Raw genomic sequence first — 22,556 nt, forward strand, 5'->3', positions numbered from 1 at the left:
AAAACCTGATTTTAAAATACAGTGCTAAGAAAAAAATTATTTTTTTAAATGATTTTTTTTTATCTTAGTCTAGTATTCACATCAAAATTTGGAACATAGTAGATCTTTCTTTAGATTTAGAGCGATATTTTCAGATGTGTCTACTCCAAGTAGTTAACTGTGAACAGTTCTTGATTGTCTCTTTCCTAATGTAAACATGTTTCTTTAGTCTTTCCCTTCAAGTGATAATGTCCTGAGCTGCTTCCCCCCCCCTCCCCCCCCCCCAGTAACTTCTGATTGCAGAAACCGATAGCAGACCTCTCTTTGTCTGTGTGACTAAGCATATTAAACCTATGGTTTATGCTGAAAAATTGGTGAATTCCTGTTCAGTATTCCAAAAATATTGGATGCAATCAGCATATTTTTGCAGTAGTTTAGAATAGCAAAAGCAATTCAAGCAGCGTTAAGAAAAATAACTTATTTTTTTCTTATGTGACATGGATTTTTATTCTGGTTATTCTACACTATAGTATAGATCATGTTGTCCCATGCTGATCCATAGAAATTTTATGGAAATACTTAGAAATATTTTAGGGGAATGATATTTTCCGATGTTATCTGATTTCTTTTGTAATCAGACAGTGGCTGAGGACCAGGGCACTTGAAATGTACATTTATAATTTCCTAATTCTCCACTTCTTTTTCTTTCAATCATTTATGACCAGTAATTATCAGCATATCCTTTTGAAGATTTCCTCTGGATTTCCATCTATTCGGTACAAAGAAATGAAACCTTCATCTTGAAGCATTTCTTAAATGTAAATTACTCATTTCTGTCAATAACACCGTAATTTTGTCTTTATTTTAGTTTTAATGCTTTTCATAACATTACTATTTTCAGCTATTATCTGCCTGTCATATCCGACTTTCTCCTGTGTAATATTGTAATTGTATTTGTAAACTAAGATTCTTACAAAGAGATTGTTCTGAATATTTAATTACAAATAACATACAACTTTGCTAGAAGTAGAGTTGACAGGACATAGGAAACGTTGAATGTTCACATATAAGCACTTGTATATCTCTGAAACTTGTTACTGAGTTGTAATTTTAAGAGGAAAGTATAGGTATCTGTGCATCTGGAGACCTGAGTATATTTCAGACATTTCGGAGAACGTTGGCACCAAAGCAAGGTGTATTTTGATTGTGTGCATTCACATCCATTGCCATTTGCTTATAGACACTCTATAAGCATTTTTTTTTCTATTAATATTATTATATTTTTAGACTACAAAGCTCAGTCTAAAGTCAGTAGCATTATGACACAGCAGCAGAGGATTCAGGTTTTGTAATGCAGGGATCTTACCTGCATCCCTGCAGTGTTTTAATGGTTGTTTTCTCTCACTTTGGTCAATGATATTACGTCAAAATTAGTAAGAATTATTGTTTGCATTTAATAAAAAGTGTTCTTATTTCTACAACTGTTTTTATTTTCTATATCTCAATAAAGCACTCTGTGGCCACCTTGATACCTGTTAGTGAAAATAAATAACAACAACAAAAAACCACTTTTGTTCTTTACCTATGTTTTTTGAATTAATCCTGGGTAATCTAATAATTCAGTGATTTAATTTTAATGATAACATTCAGCTTCAGAAAGGACAGATAATTCCAAGGACGAGTGCAAAGGATTTTTTTTACAGATTTGGTCAATGGATTAAGAAATTAATTTTGACAGAACAGAAAACTACAAGACACTTATCAGTCTTCTGATCACTCTGAGTACATTTCGTGTTTTTTGTAAATGAATAGCTCAGTCAATTTGCCTCTGACTTATAAAAATGATACATTAGGCTTAAAAGTAAAAATGTCTTTTTGAAAAGATCTTTAATTTATGAGGTTAACTACAATGAAATATAAATATTTGTCTGATAAAAGAACAAGTACTTCCCCGTGATAAAGCTATTTGCCACAGGGGCTCATAAAAAGAATACCAAAAACTACTAATAGGTAAAAGCATACATTCCATAAATTAAAACATACCTGGTCTCTTTTTCTGACAAATGTTCTCGTTAACACAATCTTTTGAGAGGATTCTCCAGAAACAGTCCAATTTTTGGCACAGTCCACAGAGAAAGAGAGATGCTCTGTGGTTGGAATTCATTCATTTTGTGTCATTTGAACAGTGAAAATTAGGCTGGTAGAACAATCAATCCTTTGCCTAACAGAAAAATGGACAGCAACTTTTACGTAGCTTAATCCCTTTCCTATAATTTGGGCACCTCGGTTTCCTCTGTCAAAAGCCTATCACCCATAATTAAAACGGCGTCGTTTCTCTGTTTAATTCATTCTTAATGGAGTAATAGAAATATAATTCCTATAAAAATCAATAGGGCTTGTGTCACCAGACCTCAGTACGAGCTGGATTGTGTCCTTGGTGTTTTCATTAATAAGAATCACTACTTGCTTATGAAAACCACAACATGTTAATAAAATGAAAAAAAAAAGAAAAGAATGCAACAGTTCAAGGTAATTTAGTGTCAGTAAACCTTTTCTTGAATGAGAAATGCATAAACCTTTGCCAGATAAAAAATCTTGCTCTGCTGTGTCATGCTGCAAAGTATATTAAGTTTGGTATCAGGTTCACTTGGAAATTGCTGCAGCCTATGAATGTGAAAGTAAGTATAAACTCTCCATTTGTTTTGATATATTAGCATGTTATTTATTTCAAGGAAAGAAGGACAGGAAAATAAAAGGATGATGAGTACAAGTAGTAACTGTGAGTAAAAAATAAGAAGTGCATTCACTATCATGTGGGATACCATAGATATTACTCTACGTTTCAGTGTATAGGTCAATTAAAAAAAAAAATAAAATAAAAATCACACATTCTGAAATGCCTGTTTATAGTAATATATGTATTCTTTTGCTTAATTATTCATCCTGGAATTTTCACAAGAATTAGCATTTTGGTTTTGGCAATTCTAGTTATTTTTGAATACACACAGTTTCTGAGAGTTGCTTGTTCTTGAACGACTATCAAAATCCCACCTACAGAAATATGCTGTTATGTTATTAAACTGTTGTTTGGGATGAAGTTTATGTTCTATCTCATTGTCCTTCAAACAAACAAGCCCCCACAATGCCCAGGTGAGTCCATCTAGTTCAGTAGTCTTTCTTTAGCAGTGGAAATAACAGATGCTTTTTTAAACAGAGGGTATTTTGCACATAAGGTAGCTCATCTTATGTGATCAGTTGCCCTCTTGCTTTCACCACATTCACTGTTTTGGCATTTACCTGAATGTATAACCTATAGTTTGTGGGAATAGACTTTGACAGTCTCCTTATCCTGATTTACTCTACACCCATCCTTTGTGTGAACATTACTGTAGATTACACCATTGCTTATATTTTAAACAAAGCATGAGATTTACTGCCCTTAAGAGAAGCAGTACTTTGCTGCATTCAGAGGAACCCTTATGCAAGTTTCATGTCTTTGGCCTCTCCCATTTGTGAACTCTGAAATCCTTGCAGAGACCAGGAATGTGAAGCTTGATCCCACAAGGAGCAAAGAGTTCACTTCTGGGTAAAATAGAGAGCTTATCGTTAGCTTATTTCACTTCAGTATATTTGATCAGGTTAATGTAACTGTTCACGTATTTAAAGTTAAATATGTGCTAAGGACTTTGCCACACCAGTACTGGAGTGCTGATTAAGCCCCTGATTATCCTGCATACCCAAGCACTGGTCTGAGAAATAAAGTTGAGTTTTTGCAGTGGAAAATTCCACTAACCTGGCACAATCAAAAGTGATTGTGCAAGCATAACAGTATGTTAAGCAGATAAGGGGAAGGTCCCACTGTCCCAAAATAAGGAGGATAGCTACGAAAAACAAGACGAGCAGTGAGAAATCAGTAAAAACTAACAACCATGGGCCCTCTAGTCATGAGAGAAAAAGAAAAAGAAAAAAAAAAAACAAAAAAAAACAAGAGAGAAATTAATGGTTGATCAAATAAATTTGTACATATATGGTATAGTAATAAGCTTTGAGTAGTCTGTGAACCCGTAGTACTCAGCTATTGAGGAAACAGGACAAAATAAGTGTTGGGCAACAAGGAATATAAGGTTATGATATACTTTTGTTCTGTGCTTCTGCTCACAGGATGCCTGCCATTGCAATTGCAAATAAAAATGCTACTTCACTGAGATCCTTGCCTGTGTTATTGGCTGCAGAGTGCTTTTCACGCTGGGGGCACCCAGGCCTGGAGATTCAGCTGAGATAGCAAAGCTAGTTGATCACAAGCAAGATCAACACATTTTCCTTCCTTGCGGTCGCTTTAGTGTCATTCCTTATTTCAGTATAACAATAATTTAAATTATCCTCTGAGGAACTGTGGATATCCTTTCTGGAGCCTGACGTGATGCCACTAGCACTCTCACAGGAAAGGGCTGGCAGCGAAAGGAGTCCCCAGGTGCTGTGTGATTTCCTTGTCAGGTTACCTTTTCTACTACTCATTTGATAACCTCTGCTCCCTAGAAGAAGCATCTCTAGAATAATAGCATTTGACAGGTAGGGGATAGAATTAATACCACTACAGCTGTGTAATTTCTGGTGTTCTTTCAAAACATATTCTTATTTCCTAACATAGGATTCCTGCTTCCCGCTGCTGCCAGGGCTGGTGTCCCACATGCTGGGCTGCCAGCCATGGTAGGGAAAAATCGGTGGCAGTAGCTGGGCTGCAGTCAGTGATTTGCCTCATTAGGGCTGAGTGATGATCAGAAGGGTGAATGACTGAGGCAGGGGCAGCTGGAGGCCCAGTGCAGGGCGGTGAGCAGGCTGAGATGGCAAGCCGCAGGTGGGGCCTTGCCAGCTGGGCTGGCACCACACCTGTGGCACATTTCCACACCAGATCGTCAGAGGCAGGGATGTTTCTGCAATTTGTCAGGAGAAAGGGGGATTTTTGTGGGAGAGAGCATACAGGATACTGCTGCAGTCCTCTTTGATGCATTGTTTTCTTTGTTAAAGTAAATCCTCCGTCTCTGGCAGGGCCCTGGAAGGATGTGCATGGTCAGCAAACCAGTCAGAGGTAGGTTTCTAAAAAATGTTTTAGTGCTTCTGCTGGAAGGTTGAGAAGAGTAACAAATGACAGAGGGGTATTTTTGAACTAATGAAATGAGGGAGTCGTGGTCCGTGGTTGTCAGCTCAACAGTGAGCTGCAAAGGTAGCATGAAAAGCCCTTTTTACCTGGGTGTAGCAGTCCTGCCTTGCTTAGTGTATGTGGTCCTCTGTTAGGGCAGGAAGGCCTCAGCTGAGGTGCTGCTTTTGTGTAGGATTTTGGAATACAGCCTGTGTTGCTGGGCTTGCTGGAATCCGTATAAAATGTGTGTGTTTGGCTCAGAAGGGCTTCTGCTGAGCTAGAGAGCAGTCAGCAAGTCCAAGCAATAAGAAAAGGTGTTAAAATATTCTTGAAATCCTTAAAGAAAGAGGTGAGGCCTAGTCACGGAGCATGAATTTTACTGTCTTCAAAAGATAACCAAACTTGTCTTAAAAGCTGAAGGGAATTTCATAAAAGTAGCAGGTTGTTGCTGTTTGCTTACAGCTAATACCGTGTGCTGTTGGCAACAAGTAAGGTGGTGCTTCCATCTCAGTAATTTTGTGTCTGTTTGATGTTTGTCTTAAAGAAACAGACAGTAAGTATCCACAGCACCTACAAATGGGAAGAGAACCACCAGTTTAAGATAAATTCTAACATAAAAGCCTGTGTTCAACAAGCATGTAGAAGAATTTATGTTCAGCAACAGTATTCAAGCTCCAATATGGTGTAGATCAAGAGTTGTACTGAAGGGAAGATAAATGCTTGAGACTAGGATTAGATGTAGTAATACATATTTATCTTGACTCCCCTTCTGCTTGAATGGGTACCATCCCAGATTAAGTGGGTGAAATCACACTACTGTTCAAGTGTGAGCAGAGCTTTATGTACTTAGAGTAAGAGCAGTGAATGTGTGAACTATGTGATGAAGCACCACTTATAAAGGGTGTATATTTTCTCATCAGTAGCTGTCTTCAATATCAAAACCAGCAAGACCTGAACAATAACAAGGGATTTTGAACTGTGAAGAAATTGGTATTTTATTATTTATATTAGAACATCTTGAGTTTGTGAACAAAAACGAAAGGGCTCATAGAGTGTACTTACATTGAAACGAAACTGAATTAATTTCTCTACACTCAGATATCCAGTCAGAATTCAGGTTAGACATGGAGGAGACTAGGAAATACAGTTAACGCAAAACTAAACGTGGAGGAAAATCAGAGAGCGTAATCACTCTCAGCAGGTAACCACAAATTTGCTGCAAATGTATTTTTTGGTACAAAACATTAAAATAATATCTTCAAGTATGGAATATCCCAGGAAGTACTACTCCTGTAGATAACTATCATGTGAAAAGAGTTAACAAGCATTTGAGGCCAAGTGTTTCTTACTATGTAAGATTAAGGACATTAATTTATTCCTCCCCCCCTCACCCCCCCAGCTTTGGTGAAGTGCTTGGTAAGGTTTTTCCTCTTTTCGTTTTCTTGTTCTTTGAAGCACGATAATCCTGACTTTAGAGGGAGTAAATACAGTAGATTGCTAAGGATTGGAAACCTGTTTTAAGAAAAAAAAAAATAAATCTGCACTCAAAACAAAAAGAAAAATCATTAGCGTGAGGGTAATAGAGTTGTCTTTGGTGTGGGGGTTCATATGTTCTAATGAACATACAAAAAACCCTGTGTGTACATAGAACACCATAGCTAATTTGAACAACTCAACACAGAAGTGCTGTTAGTTTGAACAACAACAAAAAAAGCACATTGACAAAATCTCATTACTAGCTTTGCCTCTGTAGTTACAGTTGTGCTAAATTGGACTGCTTAAAAATTTATGGAAATTACAGTGTATTTTGCTAGTATGCTAACCCATAATTATTTCTGTGGTCAATGTTTCTAATATCTGCAGGATCTGTTTTGAGAGGCATTGCAGCTCTTATGCAGGGTTCAACTGGCTATTGCTCTTGATAAAATCTTGTTGGTTCTTGTGGTGGTTTTACTTTGGTGGGCGGCTGAGCTCTACCACAACTGCTCTCTCACTCCTCCTGCTCAAAGATGAAGGGGCAGAAAATACAATGAAAAGGGCTCAAGAGTTGAGATATGGACTGGGAGATTGTGCAGTAATTATCGTGACAGGCAAAACAGACTCGGCAGAGGGAGATAGTAAGATTTATTGCCTATTACTAACAAGCTAGAGAAGTGAGAAAAAAAGGAAAGAAACCAAAAGCACCTTTCCCTTCCCCCCATCCAGCCTCTTCCACCTCCTCCCCTGAAGTGGCACAGGGGAATGGGTGTTATGGTCAGTCTACAGTGCTTCTTCTCTGCCTCTCCTTCTTGGTCACTCTCACCCCCTGTGCTGCGGGGTCCCTCCCACAAGATGCAGTCCTTGCTGAACTGATCTTATGTGGGCTGCCCACAGGCAGCAGCTCTTCAAGCACTGCTCTCACACAGCTCTGTACCACGGGGTCCATCCCTCAGGAGCTGCTCCAACCTGGGTCCCCCGCAGGCAGCAGCTCCTGCCAGACCCCCTGCTCCTGCATGGGCTCCTCTCGACAGGCTACAACTCTGGCCCAGAATCTGCTCCAGCAGGGGTCTTCCACAGGCCACAGCCTCCATTGGTGTAGGGCCACCTGCTCCACTGCAGTCTCCTCCATGGGTTGTGGCGTGGAACCCTGCTCCATGTGGGACCCATGGGCTGCAGGGGGACAGCCTGCTTCACCATGGTCCTCACCACAGGCTGCAGGGGACTTCTGCTCACTGACCTTGATGCCTGCAAGGCTGTTTCTCACTCCTCTCACTCTCTGAGCTGCTGTGCGGCACAGTGTTTTTTTCTCTCCCCCCCCGCCCCCCCCACCATGTCTTAAACATGTTCTCACACACACAAGTGCAAACACCGCCACTTATTGGCTTGGCTCTGGTCAGTAGTAGGGCCCTTAACCTAACATGGGGCAGCTTCTAGATTCTTCTCACAGAAGCCACCTCTATGGCCCCCTGGTACCAAAACCTTGCCATGTAAACCCACTACAGTTCTGTCTTTAATGTGGCTGCAGCATGGAGCAGAGTGGTTTACTGCAGTTTAAAAAAAAAAAAAAAGTTGTTTATCTCAGGTATACAAACAAAATATACCCTGAGACTTGATTGCATTAAAATAATTAGATTGTATTTATGTGGTATTTGCACTTAAATTTCCAAGTTCTGACTACCAGAAGGAAACAGATGTAGTGTAGTCTAACAACTCAAGAAGTAATGTATTTCTTACGTTATCACCTACTCCTACAGACAATAAATAAAGGCTTTGAAAGCTAACAATTGTGTAAAGCATTCCTAGTTGAATGGGCTACTGCCTGTCTTGAAGATATACTATAGAGAAAGCTGTTTTTATATCATCTGGTAATGCCTAATTGCATCAGTTGCATCTCACTCCTGTTCCAGATGGGAAACACCTAACATGCCTATTCCTTGGGTGCATTACTTATTAAGTGGATGGATGGTTAGGAATGGATGAACTAGAGAGTTTTGTCTCTCTCTCTCTCTTTTTTTTTTTTTTTGCAGTTACACAGGGTTGCTTTTTCTGATGCTTATTTTTTGCTTCTCTATTTCTGATGTACTATGGTATGAATAGAACCATCTAACCATCTGTCTATAGAAGAGTGGCTACAGGCTTCTCAATTTTTCCAATGTATTGCAAACTAAAATTTAATCTGAGTCTTTTTTGATTTGTCAGCAGTGCTGAAAAACTTGAGCTGACAGGGTGGTGCAGGCAAAGCTCAAAGAGTTACCAAGTTTTCTACAAAACAGGAGCAGAAAGTCTGTTTTTCTTGTCTCCCATTGGGAAAGTAAGTACTCGAAATGCGGTCTTGTTTTAAGATCATGGTGTAAGATGGGAGGAAGTAGCTGACTGTGGTGATCTGAGTCACTGTGAGGAAGGCAGAATTCCATGCTTTACATGGATGCTTCAGTCCTCTGTATTTCAGTACGATTCTTTAAGAGTACAGGTTACAGAACGTGGCCATCATGACAAAACCCCAGGAGCTGTTTTAATGGTAACTCATGTTGGAACATGTGAATATTATTTAACAGTGACCCCAAGTAGAGCATATTGTAGTGACAGAACCTAGAGGTCACAAGCAAGGCAATTGTGAGGTGAAGCCATGTCACAAAATTTGTTCAGAAAGATGTCCAAGAAGTCTTCAATTATCTGGTGCTTTTCCATAACTGTGACCTTTGAAAGGAGCATGCGTGATAATACCATGATAGGTGGCTGTAGCCATTCAGTGAAGCACTACTGTATCTATGATAGAGAACATCAAAGAGTTTCTTGGAGCTTTCAAGGTCTTTGTAGAGCAGATGAACATTTTCAGGCAGTTTAATAACCTTAGCACATCTTTCACATAATTGTTCCTTGTCTGGCTCTTAGCTCTTCTCAATTTAAGGGCACAGCCTTTCATTAAATAGCAAGGCTGCTAGCTGAGGATCTGGAGCTAGCAGGTACGCTGTCCTAATTAGTAAGGGAGCAAATGTATAAAAATTTCATCTCCACTGCATCCAGATGAAACAAGATTATGGCAAATTACTGAGGGAAGAACAGACATCAGCGTGTGTGTATAGGTAGATTATGATGCTCGGGGGAGTGAACTGCTTGTATATGCTGATTTGCCTTTGGCCAACAGTTAATACTTATGTTATGCCTTGTACAATTGTGTTGTATAACAGCTGATTTTGAGATGTGATTGTAGTCCAAATGTCACTAGTTTATAAGGTAACTTGGATACACAGTGCAGTCATGGCTCTAACTGCATTGTATACTGAGATCAAAGGGGACTGCTTCACAGTGCTCTCCAGCAGGGTCAGTCATAGTGTTGTTTCTCTCTGAACATGTCACTTGTATCAGTCTTCTGATGTGATTTATTTTTCCTTGATAAAGAAGAGAATAGCTGAGTGTAAAGTCTTAAGATGTTTTTAAATTGAGAATGTTACAGATTATTTAGGAATAGCTCTATCCTTATCTGTGTGCATGCTTAACAAGAAGGAAGAGTTATATTTGTATATAAAAATAAATATATGGGGTATTTACTAGTCCCTGTTACCTAGGCAAAAGAAAATATATTCAGACCCATCAGTGCTGGCAAACATCGTTGTCAGTTTAGGGTAGGAACTAATGGCAGAAGAACCAAGTGGAATGATTGGTTTAATAGAGTCAAAAAAGAGATTGTGAAGAGACCATGCAGTCTTTATATGTATTTACATATATATATATAATTAACCAAGCAAATGTTGCAAACCAAATAATTTAAATCCTCGATTTCCATTTGTTATTTTAAAATGTATATATTTCCTCTTACCTAGCTGTGTAGTAAATAAAGTGAGTTCATGTAGTGTCACTCTAATATTGTGAAGATACTCTAGGATGATATGAATGATATGTCTACCATTATGTGATACAGATCTATCTCATGGTGCCATGGAATAGCATAGTATTGAAGTGTACATGCTAATAAAAATCTTGCTATTGTGTCTGCTCCAGCTGAAACTTAGCAGTGCCCTGAGATGAGCACTGGTCAAAGGAGGTCATATGATGACTAGTGAAAAAGACCAAAAATTGTTTCTATTATCTGAAAAAGATGTTTACTTGCACCACGGTAGTCATTGGTGTAATCTAGATAATTGACTAAAGTCTCAAAGGGACTGAGAACGAGACTTTACTGAACAACAAAATGTAATTCAAACAGATTTCCAGATTCTTAGGTTGTGAGATGTGGCGGGATCACACTTTTACCATGTTATTGCATCTGATTCTGATGTATTACTTCTCTATGAAGTGTTTAAGAAGTTTCACTAATGCCTGAAGTATCATCTCACCAGCCATCAAGAACAGGTGTAAGCTGAACATAGGTTGCAGGTAAAAACAAGTCAGTGGATATTTTTGAATACCGTTTGAGGAAGTTAAGCATTGCTACTTTAGGACCATTCTTTTTTAAAAAAAAAAAAAAAAAAAAGAGAGAGAGAAAGAAAATCACTTCTGTGAGGTTAACAGATTTTAGAGAACAATGAATGAGAGTGAGTGTATCATTTCATGAAAGAATGAGCTACTATGTTTAAATAAAGCATCAAGTTGTGTTGTAATGGTATGTTCTTTCTGTCTCTCAGCAAAAAAAAGAGCAATTGGTTGATCTAATGACTAAAAGTAACCAGTGTATCCTGACAAAAAAGAAGACATGCTTTATTTTCCTATTAAAAGATTGTAGATGGTTTCATTCAAGGTGGTGTAAATAGAACGAATGGTGTTTCTGTTCAACAAGTTGGTCTTTCACATGTATATCCTAAGGCTGCTGAAGTATTCTTTTTTCAAAACTAAAGAGAAGGGAGAAATATTTTAGGCTTGCAACTTCTTTGCATTGTGTAGTTAAATAAACAATACAACTTATTAATATTACGCTTAGTTTAGAAAACAAGCATGTCACTCTGAAATGCAGTTTATAAGCATACAGATCTTAAGGAAAATTCCTTTAGTATGCATCAGAAAAGAATTTGTTGATACAAAAACTTTTCTGGTAGGTACTTAGTCTAAAAGATACCTTTCCAGTGAAATTCTGATTGTACAACTTTTCAGTGATGTTTACCTTACTAGTGCAGAAATATTGTTCGCCATTCTCTTTGTGAGTGGTTCTTGAGACACTTCCAGCTGTGGTAACGCAACTTTTCACTAGAGTATGTAACCCAAACCTTCAATTTATATTTTGTGTCAAAGTTTATTGTGCTCAACTTATTCAGAAGAATTAACACTTTTTTATTCTTAAGAATTACACTTAAGGAGAGGGCTGAGACTCTGGCCTTTGCCTTCTGTCGTATAAGCTAACAGGAAACCAGAATAAAGGAAGTAATGGATACAGAAAAGATGTGTAATACTGATTTCTTTTAAACAAACATGGGGGAAAAATAGATAAATATTACTGGTGATGTATAGAAATCATTGAGGGGCACTGACTTTTACTAGCACAATACTGAAGTGCTATGCTTATTCCAGGTACTGAAATAATTCTTAACTGCCAGTGTCACAGGGCAGTAGATCTGAGTGGGTAATTCCATGACTAAATTACATGCATCTATTTCAAATATCCAAGAGGGGAAAAAATACTTGTATATATTGCTTTATGGTTTTCATTCAGAGAATTTCTTTATTTGTGTTGCTCTTGATATTCTCTGCTGTGTGCTAAAAATTTAGTTTCAAAGGTGTTTAGTGACGTGACCTGCTATGGCTGTTGAAATGAATGATGCCTGCCCCTTGTTGTTATGCTTGATGTACATCTGGAATTAGGCTTAGGTTAACAGCAGCAGATCATGAAGTGAGCACACTTAAGAACTTGATTGATGAACCATTTAAAAAAAAATAAAATACTCTGAACTATATTGTCAAACCCTATAGGTAAATACACTGGTGTCAGCTAAAGGGCTTTGTTGTAACTTTGGTAGCAGTCGGAAGGTAACTAAGATTTTTCCTTGTGTTGTGATTTAGCCAATATGGTCAGAAAATGATGATTAATACCTGTGTGTGTTAGGGGAAGGGGTCAATGACCTGAGGAAGCATGGCTTTTTGATTGCTGCTTTGATTGGGCCTTGGCAAAACATCAGCTTCTATGAAGCAATCCCCGTTGTATCATACAGGCAAGTTCTAATATGGGTATTAAAGTGTACGAGCCCAACTTTTCTATCAGAATGGCTTATGTTCACTTACCATTCAAATGATAAAGGGATAAAAGCTCAGCCAGCATTATTTAACTGTTAAAATGTGATCCAAGGCTTGAAGTGTGCTCTTCTTGGGGAGCAAGGAGGGTATAAAAAGATGTGGGTCTGCTGCTGAACTTTGAAGCATCAAGTCTTGTGAAGTAAATGATCTTGCTGAAAGAATCAAGTCCCTTCATTACCAAAGCTGAGTCTGTTGAGGTAGTGAGTCCCTCTTTCTCTCCTTTTCAGGTTCCTGATCTGATGGTGCCTGGGGGGTATGCAGCTGATGGTGTGATCCAGAGTGACACTGGTGAGCTCTTAGCTTGCTGCTGTTGGTGGCTGTGTATCTAAAAGCATCTTTTGGCCAAACTGAGTTGGATGGGAAGTTTAATCCCTTCCGAACTGTGTTGCTGCCCAAGTGCCAAGGGTCGTAAGATACAGTGCTTGGGGCTTGGAGGGAAAAAAAAAAAGGGGGGGGGGTAGCGGTGGGTGGCTAGGGGAAGGGATGGGTTATTAACGTACAGAGAGAACTACGTTATTGTGTTGAGTAGGGGGCACAGAAATTTTCCTGAAGGCTCTTGAGAAATACATGTTAGTATTACCATAGGTAGTGTCACTTGGAAGCCAAGTACAATGTGGTTTTGAGAGCTAGTTCTTGGTTCCTCAATGTGCAGAAAAAGCACTATGATGCTTGCATTTATTGTTGGTCACATGCTCAGAGTGCTGCCTTTGCCTTGCCTGAACCCTAAATTTCTAGCTATGTATCTGAATTCCTACATATGTACTGATACGGTAAAACCAGTTGTAGTTCTGGCATGGTGTGTGTGCTCTGTACTACTCTTATTCAGATCTTGTTTGTTATACAGTATCCTTCACTAAAATATGTTAAGAATGATTTTTCTGTTCAAGTGAAGAACCCGTTCTAAAATGAATATCTAAAATATTGAGTTAAGTACATCTTCAGTATTCAACGATGAATTGAAACTACTGAAATGCAACATCTGTCCACCCAAGTGGTAGCTAGAGTTTTTCAGCTATCATTTTATTGCTATGGATTCTTCTATGAATCAATTGGTTTCTTTTAAACGCTTGCTTCAGAAGGCTTGATTGTTAAACATTCAAAGTACCAGCATATGGAGCCAAAATAAGGATAAAAATTTCTGTTCTTGTAATCAGGTTCATAAATGAGACATCTATTTCTAGAAACCTGCTTATAATTAAGTATCAAAATAGGCATTTTCTGAGATGCAGTGCTGCTTCAGAAAGAGAAAATATTTTTCAAGATCATAGTGTTCAGAAAACTGCCTAGTCCTATTAGATGGAAATGGAAAAAAACAAATCATTAAGTAGATTTCTTACTAGTTTTTAATCAGTAAGAAAGTTTTAAGATCAGGGAGTCCTGCTGTTTCATTCCAGATAAGAAAGCAGGTCAAGACACCTTCAAAATACCATTGTTTCATTTTGGCACCTAAAAGAAATTCGTTAGGTATAGCATGCTTATGAAGGTAAGAATACTCAGTAGTTAACACCTTCTGCACGTACATTGAGGTTCTTATCTCTGAAAGTCATGCTTGCAAGCAGCGATACTCCTGCATTTGCCTCAGGTTGCCACTGGGTATAATTCTGCTTCATTACCAGTGACTCAGAATGATGCGAAGTGGGATTTGGCATGTGTTATGGTTTTACTAGTTGAACAAATTACTTCAGTCATGGGAAGGGAAGGAGTTAACCAGTGGATGTTTATTGTGAAGGTTTTCTCCCTACTAGATAGCTCTTTTGTTGCAGACCTTTGTGGGACTTATGATCTGTAGCTTCTAACTGCCCTGTAGTTGTTTGAGTAGTGTTTTTGTTGGTTTTTTTTATCTCATGGCTGGTCAAATAGTGATATAACGGTACTAAAGGTTGTGTTCTGTGGTTATATTCAGGCAGCAGAATAACAATCATGGAGTCTCTAGTTGGAAGGGACCTTGAAACATCATCTGGTTCCATCCACCTGCCATGGGCAGGGACATCTTGCACTAAACCAGGTTGGACTAATCTGTCCATGAAAACCTCCAGGAATGAGGCACCCACAGCTTTTCTGGGCCACCTGCTCCAGGGCCTCAACTGGTCCTAAAAAAAAATAAAATAAAAATAAAAGTAGTAATAATAATAATAAAAAGGCCAGGATCTCTTTTTGAAGTAGTGCAATAATACTTAGAAAAAAATAATCAGAGTAATCAGAAGTGAGCTCTACAATGCTAAGTAATTTTAAATTGTTTTTGTGTACCTCCTCTTAGCTTGTTGGCAGCTTATGCTACTACAGAAAGTAAGGTCTGGAGTCCAGAGGAAATTAGAAAAAGCTTCATGAGTAGGTCATTTTGTATCATCGAGAAAGGTTATGATAATGTTACTGCTGTAGTTATATTAGATGGATGATGAAAACCCTTCCTGTAAAGAACCAACTGAGGACAACTGGGGTATTTAGGAAAGTGGAGGCAGTATCAGAAAAAAGTAGGTGGGGAAAAGAAACACAACACTGCAGTTGCAGACAGTATACTAAAGGATATTCCAGGAGGCTGAGAAGGTAACAGTTTTTCCTGTATGCTATGGCAGTGCCTGAGCTACAATCCTCTTAGTGTTTTTAAATGAAGTTCATCTAAATGTCATTTTCCTTCATTAGGAATGGGGGTGCTGAAGGAATATGTGAAAATGGCTTTGTAGATGACAGAGGAAGGATTTTTCTGGATGGTACTCTTTCACGTTGCTCTTCCTTATATGAATGCCTGATATAAGAGGAGCAAGAACTCGTATAGCATGGCAAATATTTAATTAGACTTAGATACAGAACTTTTTTCTCTGCTTCTGCATTGTCTGAAGCAAAACCTGTAATTCCCTTATGGAAAGGGGAGCTCCTCAGTGGTGAAAATAGTCGCTTAGGCTTGAACAGCAGGGAGCTGCATGAAAATCATTACATGATAATTGGACAAACTGGAAAGGTGGATCACTGGAAAATGGAGGGGGTAATAGAAAGCAAAATAACTATTTGACAGCAGGTGTTCTTCTCCCAACAGGACAGGAGACCAATCTTTGTTTCCCAACAAAAAATAGTATGGAGTGCCAGATCATAAAAATCTAACAAATGAGGTTGTGATGTGTCCTAAATAGATAGAGAACTTCTTCACTATATAGAAGGAACTGGTGTTGTATATTGTACAATTGCAAGTGAAAATCTTGTAGAACTAATCCTTTGCAATATCTCCATCCATATAACACTGTGTTATTGACCAAACTACATATAAATAGCTTTTGATGTTAATCCAGCTGCTGAAGAAACAGGAACCAATGTGCTTTTTTCTTTTATTCAGTAATGCGGCTGTATACAAGAGTTGGAGCAAAACAATCTGCCAAATCCAAGATGGTGTTTTTTCACAAGAATTCTTCTGTATTAAAATGACTGTAGAACTGTCTTTTGCAGAACGCTGCAAACAGTGTTCTGGTTGTGGAACAGTAGCCTTAGGAGGGATTTGTTGCCTTCAGCTCTGGAAGGCCTATTCCTTTATGCAAGTAACTTTAATGCAAGCCTCTTGGGGAAAAAATGGGTAACTATTGACTTTTTTTTTTTTTTTCAATGAAATTAGTGTTTTGTTGAAGAACAAGAAGGAAAAGAATACATCTTAGGCCCTGATTTACTTGTATGTGTTTCTTGATATTTGTGTTTCAGTTCTGAACGCTTTCTGTTTCACTGAATTTGTTAGCAATCATATGAAGCAGATAAAGTCCCCAGGTCCTAAGCTTCTGCAGTCTGAATGAATTTCTATCTGTATCACTTTGCACATGGCATGATGTGCTTGTAGGGCGGAAAAAAAAAAGTAATAATTTGTTTTCTTCTCGGTCTTTATTTTTGCTTTTGTATCCCATCATCAGGAACTTCTAGTGATTGATTGGCTGGTTTCATAGTATGACTGTATAAATCTGCATGCAGTTTATTTTTAAACATACTAACTTATTTCTCAGATTATCTACGTTAAATAGGTACATTGATCAAGGAATGTATATTGGCTTAGAACTGGAATCGCCACTGGCTAATCTTTGAGAAGATGAATAAGTTGTTTGGTATTTAATACTGATAGGTTCAGTTTTTCTTTATTAGCTCTAAAAATGAAATTCTGAGTAATTGAATTCTTGATTTTTAGTAATGCTTAAGCCTATTATTGATGATACGGAGCTTTTATTTCTGTGTATATGTGCTGTATGTGTTCTAAGTAAATAAGAAATGGAGGGAAAAAGTTGACAGATTAACAGCCGTGTTTCAAAACTAAATGAAGGAAAAGCAGCCTGCAGATGAAAAACTAAAAAATTCTTACTGATGTTTTCCCATGTTTAGTTTTAATTACCTTCTGACTCTTATTCTTGTCTGTCCAGCTTGTTGGAATGAAGCTCTCTACCTGTTTTTGCATTGTTGCCCAAGGTGATATGAAATAAAATAGTGCTGACATAATTTTGTCACCACCCTGTCGTGAAATAATACAGGAAGGTTAAGAGAAAAAGAGCTTAGAGGTAATTACTTCTGAAGCTCAGCACGTATTAGGTAACCATTGATTTTTATGTTTATAGTATGCTGAATGTTTGCTGGGCTGAAATGGGTAATCCTTCCAATTCCTCTGATTCCTGCCTTGTTTCTAACAGCTATTTCCATCAAAGAGATGGGATGGAAGGTGAACAATGAAAAGGGGGGATGGGGAAATTGGTGCACTATGAATCTTTTATTTTTTTCCTACCTCTACTAAAAAACTTTGTAGTGGGAGGAGGGTAAGAGTAAGATAAGGCACTGACAGAGCCAAGCAGAAGAGCTTTGCTACCATTATCATAGGTGAAAAAAGATCTCTCTGACCTGTTCTTCACCCGTTAATTTAGACTGCTGCTACTGCAGTACCTAAGGATTTGGCCAGGTTTTCTTAGAGCATCTATCTGAAAGTGTAAATTTCATCACACTGCCTTGAGCAAGATTATTTATTGTAAACCATTAGAGAGAATTTCTCTTGTATTCCTGTGACTTTCTAGAATATGACTTCAGTTCCAATGTGCAGTACTTGTAGTGGTTATATAAAAACTGAAATAGCAATAGAATGATGAAGGTACCGACTTTCTCAACTATAGAAAAGCATTGAAGGGAAGAGAAGCCTCTCAATACAGACATAGAGAAACACGCTGTTATGAACATCCATAGCAATATGCAGAATGGGTATGCAACTACTTCAACTCATGGGTGTTCTTGTAGTTTTGTTGTTTTTTTTTTTTTTTTGATGAGCTTCCAGAGCTGTAAAAAATCTTTCCTAGTGCGCTCTTTAAGTGGACATTAATGAAATATGCGATAATGAAAGTTAAGCATTATGACCTGTATAATGGGAGACCTGCACAGATACAATGGTAAAAGGCAGAGCAGTATAGCATAATTTTACTGATGAAAATATCTTTTACCTCCTCTTGAAATATATTGTCTAAATAAAATCATGACTGTATAAATAAAACTCTGAGAGCACAATGATATCTCTTGTATGTTCTTGCAAGGCTGGTTATTTCTGAAAATAGCCACCGAAAACTTGGAAATTTAATTCTGCATTATGATCTGTTCCTCTACACTCAATGAATCATACAGGTTCATATGCACATATCTGAGGAAAGTCTGAATTTGTTTTAGTTGTTCTTTGCACTCTTCACCTATCCCAAAGTTTAAGTGCATTCTCTGTCTCCAACTAGCTTTGCATTCAGTCAGGGTCAAATACTGATCTCTATTGCCAGGAATTTCATGAGAAAAAGCATGAAATAATCCTCGGATAGTGATAGAGATTTATAATGGAAATGCTATATCAAGTAACAGAATTGATTACAGATATTCTACCATGGAATGAGGAATAATGTGCTAATGTGTATACAGTATTTAAATATCAAACTTTGAGGATAGAATAAGCCCTTGTAAATCATAAGACTTCTATAAGCACCCTCAACCCTTATGTAAGAAAAGCTTCCCAAAATGGAAATGTGTCGAAGTGGTATATTTTGCATAGTTAGCATGTTATTTGATAGCTGTAGTTAATATACTTAAAGCATATTATGTTCACCTAATAGCTTGGATAAATTTGAAGTTGGTTGATCTGTTTCAAGGGCCTTTAAACAAAAAAAAAAAAAAAAAAAAAGAAGAAAAAAAAAGAAAACACTTTGATCTTGTAATAAAAATACTCATCTCCTAATGGAGAGTTTACTAGCCCATGAAACACTGACCTCTGATTCAAAGGGTGTTCAGCCAGCCTTACATGGGCTTGTATTTTCAAACTTCACAGTTAATTTTCAATAGGTGTTTCTGACTGTAAAAGTGAAATATTTTGCTGCAGCAATTGTTTCTTTAATACATGATACACTGTTGTGGATCATAAAACATAGTTTTTTGTGTGTGTGGTGCTTTTAACTTACTGAATTCTCAAGTAATTGCTCAACTAATAATAATACAGCATATGTAATCTGAGCTCCTTGTAATTAAAAATACTTTCTGTTTAAGTATGTGTACTCTGCATTTTCAGTTAAGGCTGTTAGAGGGATCTCAGCGTTTTTATAAGCTATAATGCAGTACCAAGGAAATTTGCTTTGTCAGTTCGAGTGCTGTTGTAATAAATTATTGTTACTTTTTGATCCTTTCTGCTGTAATTAAAAAGCAGCCCATCAAAATACTGACAGTGTAAATGCTCAAACTTAGTAATTGTTCAGTAGTAAATGACTGAGCCAGTTTTCAAAGAAGAATACAAAATGTAAATTACATAATGTTCTCAAATTTTTAAAGGCTTTCAAAGCTTGTCCTGCAGCAGTGAAGCTGGTTTGATTTACTAGTTCTCTGAGCTACCATGCTGCAACTGTTGATGGGCTGTGCTGTCTGCACCCAAGTGAACTTGATTCTCTGTGTTTTTTCTGAAGTAGTTCAGATGTGCTGACATAGCTAATTCCTTGAAATGCTCTGTAGCTATAACTTGCAGAAAGAGCAAAAGAAAAAACAAGAAGGAGTTTTTTCCAGCTTCGTTGTCCAAGAAATCTTGTCAAAGATCTGTGCAAGTATGCATCTCTTAATAACTTATAAACTATTCCCACAATGTCATTAGACTTGAGAGTGAATCTGTATCTGTGCCCAGTTATAAAACAAACAGGATAAAACCTGAAGCCCTCCCATTGTCAATAGATGAATTTCATAAATATGAAGTCTATTTGGTTACTGTGCAGTTCCAAATGTTTTTGCCCCCATATGACAACTGAATTGAATTTAAATGCTGTTTTCAGTTGCTACTGAGATGACTTGAAATTGCTCTGCTTGGTTAATCTATTTAATGCTGCTTTGGCTGTAACCAGACAAAAGATTTTTCAGAAAGGTGGGAGTCTGAGGAGGTTGGGAAAGGTGAAGCAGAGATGTAGATTATCCTTGACCTGAATTTCAGGGTTTGACTGTATAGTAAACCTGCAAGTGTTCTGGTTGAGAATGGGAAAATGGGACTACTTGAACTCTTTGTCCTATACTCAATTTCTCAGAGCCTATAATTTAAGTTCACAAGAACTTGCAAAACCCATCATTGTCGCTCTTCTTCTTGTTGCTGTTCAGATCTCACCTCTGCTTCATTTCATTTGTCTCCTGTCAAGCACATTTGCTACTTGGATCATCACCTCACAGTTGTGAGGGTAATTCTTCTTGTGACCTTTCTTCTTTTTATATTAATAGAGAATTTTACGGCTTCCATAATCTTGCTGCTAATCAGAAATGAACAAATCAATTGCAAGTGATACAAGGATCGTTCAGTTTAAAGGCATAGGTTGTTGTGTTTCACCAATGATGTTCTGCGGTTCTTACGCTCTCCTAATAACAGAAAGCATGGAGGTACAGAATCTGTATCTGTTTTCTTTTAGCTTTAGAAAGTGATGTTTTATTGCTTAATTGGAAACTTTTATGTGGAGGGAAGGAGTAGCAGAAAATATGTCACTGGCTTCTCTTTTTTGCTTCAGGCTGTTTTCAGTTAAAGCAAAATATACCTCTTGGTGATGCAAGAAGAATTACAATTGTAGACATCCTGTTTCCACTGAGAACTGCTCAGAGGCATAGTGCCTTAAATCTCAATTGCAGGGGTAGAGAGAACAAAATCGTGAGCTGCAACTTCTGATGCATGGCTGAGATAGTGTAAGTAGAGCTGCAAGTCCTAAATCCCTGATCGCAGAGCTGACTGGGAGACTTTTTTTTTTTTCTTGGCCCTGTTCAGTGTGTTCATCTACTGGGGCTTTATGGAATGCTGAAGCAGCTAAAGATGGAGAAACTACTGGGGAGTTTTCACTCAATCAACAGAGGTTCCTCTCAGGATTTTTCAGCAGCAGAAATTTAGGTTACCATCACACAAATATGAGGCTGACGATCTGGTCAAGGGTGTTTCCCTTGGATTTGGCGTATTATCAGTTCAGCTAGGATAAGAGTATGACATGAATCCCATACTTGACAGATGAGTCAATGACTCCTGCTTCTCAAAGGAACAACAAACTTCCTCTGTTGTTACAAGAAAAGGGAATGGTGTTATGGAGGTTGTAGAAAGTGTGTGATAAATGTGATTTTCCCTCTGTGATTTGGTTACCATTTGCAACTGTAGCAGCAACATAGATATATCTATATAGGAGCTGGATGAATGTTAAGTAGCGTTAAAATATGTAAAACGTTGAAAAGTCTTGACTGCACAATGGAAAAAGCAGGGTATTATATGTTTTCCCTTATATGTTTTCCCTTATCAGGGAAATACCTAAAGTAGGAACTTTGAGAGTCTCTTTTTATTATGGTTGGTCAAGGTAAACTTTAGGTATTTCCCTGATCACATGTCAGACAGCAATATTGTACCTAAATACATGGTATAAAATGTCAATGCAGCAAGGAAAGCTGTGTATTGTATGCACCTTCTTATCAAGAGTAATTGGTAACCAAATACAGAAACACACAACCATATTATATGTTTTCATATAAATATTTTTAACTTTGCTCTATTCTATTGTAGTATCATGCCAAAAGCTGTTTTGTCTGAATATCACACATAGTCTTTTTAATATCTACATAGATAAATATGGAGTGAAGTGCTTAGTCTTGCGTGCCATCTTAAGTCACCTTATATGTACTCATTAATGTAGCATTTTTTTCATCTTTTCTTTTTTACAAATGAAGTTGGGCTTGTTTTAGGCTATCTACTTGCACGTTGGCTGTTGGATTTCATTATGCATGACAAAACTGATTCCCATCCTGCTCTTGCTTAGGTGTAAACCCATGATTAAACCCAAGCCCCAAAGAACTTCAGCTGCAGCATGGGGGTTTGTAGCTTTCTTTGGGTTTGGATTCCTCCATGATGTGTACACATTGTTTTCCAGGAGAATTGTGTGTCTAGATGAATAAATGCTAAGACTCAGCATTCACTTGCAAGAACTGTTGACTATTTGCAAGAAGCAGGACTAAAGTAAAATGAAGTGCCAGAGTTAATTACCTGCCCAAGTTATTCATACAGGGAGAAGGTTTGCACAGTTAATTAGTTTATTTTTTTGAAGAGGCATTTATTGTTTTAGGAGAAGTGTAAAGAGCTGCATTGCTTAGTCCTGAGAATGGGTGGATTAGAATCCTGTTGATTTCAATAAAACTTCATTTATTATATTTAAAGATATATCAAATAACCTTCTCTGATTAGCCCTAACACCATCTCAGAGGAAAAAAATAATAATTATTTGTGCCACTG

General features: G+C 37.6%; 1 protein-coding gene across 3 annotated transcripts in view; it reads left to right on the forward strand.

Annotated features, from left to right (window-relative positions):
• Positions 1-4,934: 4,934 nt before the first annotated feature.
• The window catches only part of LUZP2 (leucine zipper protein 2), a 245,354-nt gene continuing 227,732 nt past the window's right edge, over positions 4,935-22,556 (forward strand). For 2 of the 3 annotated variants that reach the window (XM_038179472.2, XM_038179469.2), the window contains exons 1-2: positions 4,935-5,065; positions 13,042-13,102. The gene's annotated coding sequence lies outside the window, so the exon portion shown is untranslated. The remainder of the gene's footprint in view (positions 5,066-13,041; positions 13,103-22,556) is intronic. The other variant, XM_038179468.2, reaches the window with a different exon arrangement.

The sequence above is a fragment of the Anas platyrhynchos genome, chromosome 5 (assembly GCF_047663525.1).
Source record: "Anas platyrhynchos isolate ZD024472 breed Pekin duck chromosome 5, IASCAAS_PekinDuck_T2T, whole genome shotgun sequence".
NCBI classification, from domain to species: Eukaryota; Metazoa; Chordata; class Aves; order Anseriformes; family Anatidae; genus Anas; species Anas platyrhynchos.